The sequence below is a fragment of the Natator depressus genome, chromosome 6 (assembly GCF_965152275.1).
Source record: "Natator depressus isolate rNatDep1 chromosome 6, rNatDep2.hap1, whole genome shotgun sequence".
Taxonomy (NCBI): Eukaryota; Metazoa; Chordata; order Testudines; family Cheloniidae; genus Natator; species Natator depressus.
This window is the reverse complement of record NC_134239.1, coordinates 19,694,134-19,701,877: the sequence shown is the minus strand read 5'-3', so window position 1 is coordinate 19,701,877 and position 7,744 is coordinate 19,694,134.

Below are 7,744 nucleotides of genomic sequence, written 5' to 3'. Positions count from 1 at the left end.
CAGCCTCCTACCCCGCCTCGCGCCCAACTCCTTAAAGGGGTAGACCATCCTGTTAGACCACCGTTAGTGATGAGTGCCTGCTGAGCCCTGAGCAATGGTGAACTGACCCTTTCTGTAACCCTGGCCTGCTTCATGGCAAGTAGGAAAAACGTGCTTTCCCCACCTCAGCCTTCTGTAGTTCTGCATAAGGTACTGATGCTGACTTTGTCAGCAGGGAAAACTCCTAGTGTACACAAGGCCTGTGCTGAGTTGTCAAGTGATCAGAGAACATTCAGCAACCCACAGCAAAGCACCAGAGCCAAAAGACAAAGCAAGTAGTCCCTTGTTTAGTGCGGCCCCACAATTTATGGAACGGGGCGGTCTGTGCCTTTTCCAAAGCCACATTCTGATTGGCTGGTTGGGCTTTCCATGATGCAGCTGTGTGGTAGCTCCCACTGATTCTGAGAAACGGTAAAGGGTGTAAAAGATGGCCAGGTGATGAATAACCGGATGGACTCTACAGGTATCACAATGTAACTTTACAGTAAAATTATTCTCCACTTATTTCATAAAGTTGCCCATTCCTCTTAATCACCTCCTGATTCAGTCACATTTTAAAATTACACTCTTTTAAAATAACTTTTTAAAATGTGTTTGTGGGTATCTGTTTTCTTCCCACTCTTAAACATTAACTGCACTGTTACTACCTCTCTCCATTCAGCGTAACAGGTCTAAGGATTTTCTGTGAGTTTCCACTGAGGAGGTACCAGATTCAGGCAGCTGGGAGTTAGCGCACAGCTGCATCATCAAAGACCCAATCAGCCAGTTAGAATGTGACCCTGGAGAATCAGTGTCCCCAGCCCGACTTTAATAATGCACAATACTTAACATTTTCTAGTGTGTGTATGTGCTCAGCTGCCCTCTATTGGATAGAATATGTCAGACAAATTCTCCAGCAATGATCTGACACTGGCTACAGGATCTAAGCCCTAGCACCTTATGGAAACGTTTGTTTAGCTCAAGTTATGCAGGTATGCATTTGTGCAGCAGGGAGTCCTATGTCCTGCTTTAGCCAATGGCCATTGGGTTTGCCTAGATATGGGCCTGTTTCGCTCATTCCTTGCACATTATTTCCACTTGCATATGACTCCCTACTGCCTCTGGATCCCTTCTCCCTGCCCCTGCATAATCAGTCCTCTCTTGGTCTTGTTTAAAGCAAGGACATTTTGATTGTGTCTCTACAGCTAATCCAGCACTGCAGGAGTAAGCATTTAGCATGAAGAACAGAGAGTGCCAGATTTTGTGGCTGTGTATAACCCTTGGAGGTTAGGGTCTTTCATCTCCACAGAGAACAAAATAGTACAGTCTCCTTATTGGAAAACTTCTGCCTTCATTACCCAGCAAGGGGGGATTGTGCCATGTGCCACATGCTGCCAGCTGGAAGATATTAAAGAATAAACGAATGTGCAAAATATCACTAAGTCTCAGTGGGATAAAAGAATAAGAAGAGAAAACAAGGTTTTTAACATCCTGTTTTTGATCCTCTGCTGCATACAGGCCACCTGTCAGTGTGTGTACGCAAGCAGTTATTTCTGTGAACAGCGATCCACAATAATACTGCATTTTCCAGATTTGGGTTCCAGCCCCTAAAGTTAGTTTAAACCAGTTCTGTGAGCTTAAGCCAAACTGCTTTAAACATTTAAGCAGAAGAGCCAGTACCATAAAGCTAATAATGGAAGAAATTCTGCCAAGTCTCACTCATTAGGGATTAATTGGAAGGCAGCTTAAAAAGCCCCTGATTCTTTTGAATAAGGGGTTTGCAAAGTGTTTCAATGAGACATTTACAATTACATGCCTAATTTTTTCATACCTCGCTCGTTTTCATTGGTGTGGCTTTGACAGAGCCCAGAAGCAACCTTTAAATCCTTCCTTTTGGAGGTGGGGACCATGGCTGTGCTGTGGGACTGTAAGTGGGGATGGGTGTACTCAGGGACCATGGCTGTGCTGAGGGAATGTACAAAGCTGTTTATGCACTTGCATTTGTGAGTGCTGGAATCCAGGACTGGCCTTTGACATTTGGGGCGGAACTGTGTTATATTTTTCATCACCCACTTCTCACTAGGGTGACCATATGTCCCATTTGGGCCGGGACAATCCCTTTTTTAACCCCTGTCCCAGCCATCCTGACTTTTTTGGCAGAAGTGGGTATTTGTCCCATTTGTTATTGCTGACTTGATCAGTTGGCAAGAGCAAACAGGAAATACGCCCACTTCTGCCAAAAAAGTGGGATAAAGTGTGGAGAAATGTGCCGGGGGGGGGGTGGTGGGGGGGACAAGCAGCGATTCCAGCCCCACACAGAGGGGAGGCAGGGCTCAGGTGGCGGGGGGCGAGGGGGAGGAAGAGACAGGGCTTGGGCGAGCAGCTCAGGCCAACCCTGGAGGGGAGGTTCTAGGGCCATCAGCTTGGGCCAGACCCGCACTGTGTCCTGTTTTTCCCTTTGGGAAATATGGTCACCCTACTTCTCACCTCAATTCTGACCAAATTCCTATCCACCATTATCAAATCATTACGCACTGGGCTGGGGGTGTGGGAGGAGAGAAAGTTAATGATATACCCCTCACACTTAACTGACAGGTTTCAGAGTAGCAGCTGTGTTAGTCTGTGTCCGCAAAAAAACCAGGAGTACTTGTGGCACCTTAGAGACTAACAAATTTATTAGAGCAGAAGCTTTCGTGGGCTACAGCCCACTTCATTGGATGCATTGAATGGAACATATAGTAAGAAGATTAGATAGATAGATAGATAGATAGATAGATAGATATATCTCTACACACATACTGAGAAGGTGGAATTTGTCATACAAACTGTAAGAGGCTAATTAATTAAGATGAGCTATTATCAGCAAGAGAATTTTTTTTTCTCCTGCTGATAATAGCTCATCTTAATTAATTAGCCTCTTACAGTTTATATGGCAAATTCCACCTTCTCTGTATGTATATATATATATATATCTATCTTCTTACTATATGTTTCATTCAATGCATCCGATGAAGTGGGCTGTAGCCCATGAAAGCTTATGCTCTAATAAATTTGTTAGTCTCTAAGGTGCCACAAGCACTCCTGGTTTGGTTTTGTTCTTTTCACACTTAACTGCTTCACTTTACCGGAGTGGGTAAGAGAGCATCAGCACCACACCACGCTGTTGCTGCAGAATTGAAGCCCACTTGCAAGGCACTTTCTGCCTTAGAGGCTGGTTTGTAACTCTGAAGTTTTAAGGCTCTTTACATGGAAAAGTGCTAGGAATTTACTCCTTAAAAATGAAGAAGAAGAAGAAGAAGGTGGAGAGGTTCCTCCTCACTCTTCTAATTCCCCCTATAAATAGGCAGGATGGGGGCCTTGGGCCATCATGGACCTTAAGGCCAGTCTGATCACCTAGTCTGACCTTCTGTATAACACAAGCCATAGAATCTCACCCCATTACCCCTGAATTGAGCCCAATCATGTATTTCACTAAAGCAGAGAGACAAGGTGGATGAGGTAGTATCTTTTATTGGAACATGGTGAAAGAGTCAAAACTTTCAAGCTACATCAGGTCTGGGAAAGGTGCTCAGACCTAAATACAAGGAAGAACAAATTGTTTAGCATTAAGGCGTTAACAGAAGTTGGTCCAATAAAGATATTACCTCACCCACCTTGTCCCTCTAATATCCTGGGACTGACACGGCTACGACTACACTGCACACCATTAGCACCTCTGAAGTCATAGGACAAAAAAGGGAGGTCAGTGGGTTACGGATTGTTGTAATAAGCCATACACCCAGTGCCTTTATTAAGAAGACCATGATTTTTAGTGTCTAGCAAAGTTACGAATTTAAGCACGTGAGCTTGTATTTTTAAAGTGTTGTTCAGGTCTTCTTGGAGGATGAGAACTGATAGGTCTGATCGAGAATGATTGCTTTGTGGGGAGAAAGAAAAAGAAAAGAAAACTTGCACAACACTTTCAAAAGACGAGCCTGGGAGCTTAAATTCATAACTGTGTTAGACACTAAAAATCATGGACTGAATAGAGACACTGGATTTATGGTCTATTACAACAATCTATAACCCACAAAGAAGCCCCCCTCCCCCAATCTGATTCCCCCCTTCCCCTTCTTTTCCTCTCTATGACTGGAGGGGTGTTAATGGGCCACTTCATCTCGAGTGGGTGTTAAATTACTTACACTAAACAATCTGTTCCACCATGTATTTAGCTGTGACACTGAGTATCTTTCCCAGACCCGTCAAGTATCAGGGGGTATCCGTGTTAGTCTGTATCCACAAAAACAACAAGGAGTCTGGTGGCACCTTAAAGACTAACAGATTTATTTGGGCATAAGCTTTCGTGGTAAAAAACCCTCTTCTTCAGATGCATGGAGTGAAAATTACAGATGCAGGCATAAATATACTGGCACATGAAGAGAAGGAGGGATAGCTCAGTGGTTTGAGCATTGACCTGCTAAACCCAGGGTTGTGAGTTCAATCCTTGAGGGGGCCATTTAGGGATCTGGGGCAAAAATTGGTGATTGGTCCTGCTTTGAGCAGGGGGTTGGACTAGATGATCTCCTGAAGTCCCTTCCAACCCTAATATTCTATGAACGTGTATCTCCAAGGTAACTATTGACAATGGAGACCAATGATCAGACCATTAACTTGGAATGACTGCTGGCCAAGAGAACTAAGGGAGTTACCTCACAAGTGAAGAACCAGTGTTGACAGGGCCAATTTGATCAGGGTGGATGTAGTCCACTCCCAATAATAGATGAGGAGGTGTCAATTCCAGGAGAGGCAAAGCTGCTTTTGTAATGAGCCAGCCACTCCCAGTCCCTATTCAAGCCGAAATTAATGGTGTTAAATTTGCAAATGAATTTTAGTTCTGCTGTTTCTCTTTGAAGTCTGTTTCTGAAGTTTTTTTGTTCAAGTATAGCTACTTTCAAATCTGTTATAGAATGTCCAGGGAGATTGACGTGTGCTCCTACTGGCTTTTGTATGTTACCATTCCTGATGTCCAGTTTGTGTCCATTTATTTTTTTACGTAGGGACTGTCCAGTTTGGCCAATGTACATGGCAGAGGGGCATTGCTGGCACATGATGGCATATATCACATTAGCAGATGTGCAGGTGAATGAGCCCCTGATGGTGTGGCTGATATGGATGGGTCCTCTGATGGTGTCGCTAGAGTAGATAAGGGGACAGAGTAGGCAATGGGGTTTGTTACAGGGGTTGGTTCCTGAGTTAGTGTTTCTGTGATGTGGTGTGTAGTTGCTGGTGTGTATTTGCTTCAGGTTGGGGGGCTGACTGTAAGCGAGGACTGGCCTGCCTCCCAAGATCTGTGAGAGGGAGGGATCGTTTTCCAGGATAGGATGTAGGTCGCTGATAATGTGCTGAAGAGGTTTTAGCTGGAGGCTGTACGTGATGGCCAGTGGTGTTCTGTTATTTTCCTTGCTGGGCCTGTCCTGTAGTAGGTGATTTCTGGGTACCAGACCTGAAGAGCCCCTGTATAAACTCAAAAGCTTGTCTCTCTCAAGACTCAGCTAAATAGATGACAGTCAAATGGAGAGGAACGACCTATGAATGCTCAAGTGCTCCATCACACCACAACCCTGAGTGTGCCTGACCATGCTCTTTAATACATGAGACTCAAAGGAGCCGTTTGAATGAAGGGGAGCTTTTATTTTAATTGGCTGGTATTTTTTCATCTCTGAAATCTTGATGAATAATCTCCAGAGCAGACATTACCATAATTGTCAGTTAGTCTTTGAGCTACAGAAAGGTTTAATTATAAACACTGTGACAAGCAAATCTAAATGAATTCCCCTCCTGCAAAAACCTCTCCCTGAGCCAGATTTGGCTCTCACTGAACCATTCTGCTTCTACAGCATGGTAGGTTTTCTCCTGTTGTTTTGTTTGTAGGACCATTTGTCTCTTAGCAGCCCCCGCAGCTCTGGCTGACTCTTCCCACCTGCAGGCAGATTCAGCCACTTCTGCACCTCTCATATTCGCAGGCTGCCTGGGAACTTCCTTGCCCTCAGTGTAAATTACAGCAGAGAATTACTGCCCTTCATTATTTTCTGACAGCAATAGCTTCTTATGAGCCACCCTCCATCCTTCCCTCTCCTGACATGTCCTATACCAGGGGCAAAGAGTAGGCAGGCCTATGTAGCACAATTGGGGGAACTCCACACCAGCCACAGAACCCCCTATTCTGGAGTTATTCTCCGGGGCTATTTCTGCCTGGTTTATGGCCGAGCAGCCTAAGCAACAGACAGGACAAGCCAAAACTAGGCCCAACAGGAGCTGGAGGTGTTCGGCACGGTGAGTCTCCAGGCCTTTGTTCTGCTCTGACCTTACAGTCATCCCCTAACAGCCAGCTGCAACATCAAGGAGCTTGTAATGCTAAATGGGGATGGTGCAGCTGTAGCAGAGGGACCCTGAAAGAACGCAGATGTCAGTCTCAGGGAGGCATCCCCAGCACTAAGAACAGGGAGACGGAACTCAGACTATGCAATGCATAAACAAAGGTGTCTCCAAAGAAAATATATTGCAAAGATTTCCAGCTGGCACTTTGGCCCTCATCCCTGGACAGGAGGGGGACTTTGAACCCGCGACCCAAATTATTAAACTATAGTTTGGATTGAGGGTTGTTTGAATTTTTTTTTTTTTTAATATCTGACAGTCTGTAGCAGTATGAAGAAAAAGTATTTACTCTTCCATCAGCAATCTGCATACAATTACCTTCAGGCAGCAACATCAACCGCAAAGCCGCAGCTGGGTGCCAGGGATTTGCCAGCTGTAGAGTTATCAGTACCTGCAGCATCCTGGGGTTTTACTTTCAAAAACATGCCAAGACGTACAGGATTTCTAACAAGTATTGGCATGTTCCTGCAAGGGAGAGACGGAGTTTGCTGACAGGATGCTCTGTCTACTCAGCAGGTTACTCCAGAAGGAACACCGAGTTCTCTTGGCTCAAATGAACTTCGCATAAAACTAAGAAGCACTTGTCCCCAGGAGTCATGTGTTTCCAAGCAAGCAGCAGAAGAGATTCTGAGCTAGTTCTAGATGTCAAGCTGCAGCTGGTCTACCACACCTGGAGGTAAAAACCCCCAAACAACCTCATTATAAAGGAAAGCTGACTGGGCTCAATCAGCTTTTGTGGAATGAACAGCCTGCTGGCTGATGTGACATGCAGAATGAGACTGATGGTGACTTACTTTTAGACAGCACCCTTCTTTCAGGAGGATCTTGCCTGGCTTGCACACAATGCATCCTAACTGACCAACTCTTTAGGGACCCCTTCCCTCACTTATGGGGAAATGCAGCCACCTCTGGGGTGACAGGAGGCAAAGAGTGAACAATACACAACAAAACAACATAATAGTTTAGGGCAGGAGTTGAAAAATACCCACATTTTACAGACTCCGCATGACCACTAGGCAAAGCAGTGGAGGGAGAGGGTGGGAGAGCCAGAAATCAGCAATGTTACACAAATTCTTCTGCACAATGTGGTGTCTGTGGGGATTGGAATAGCAGGGGAACCACAGGCAAGGATTAAGGTGCACAGGCAGAGCTGGAGAAGGGGGTGCAGCACTACAATAGCAGGGGTACTGCAGGTCAGGAGTGAAGTGCCCTGGCGGGGCGGTGGAAGAAGCGTACGTATATCTCCTGCCTGCCTTAAGCCAATGGTACTGGTCATGTTGTCTGGCCTTTTATGAGCACTTACGGCATGATC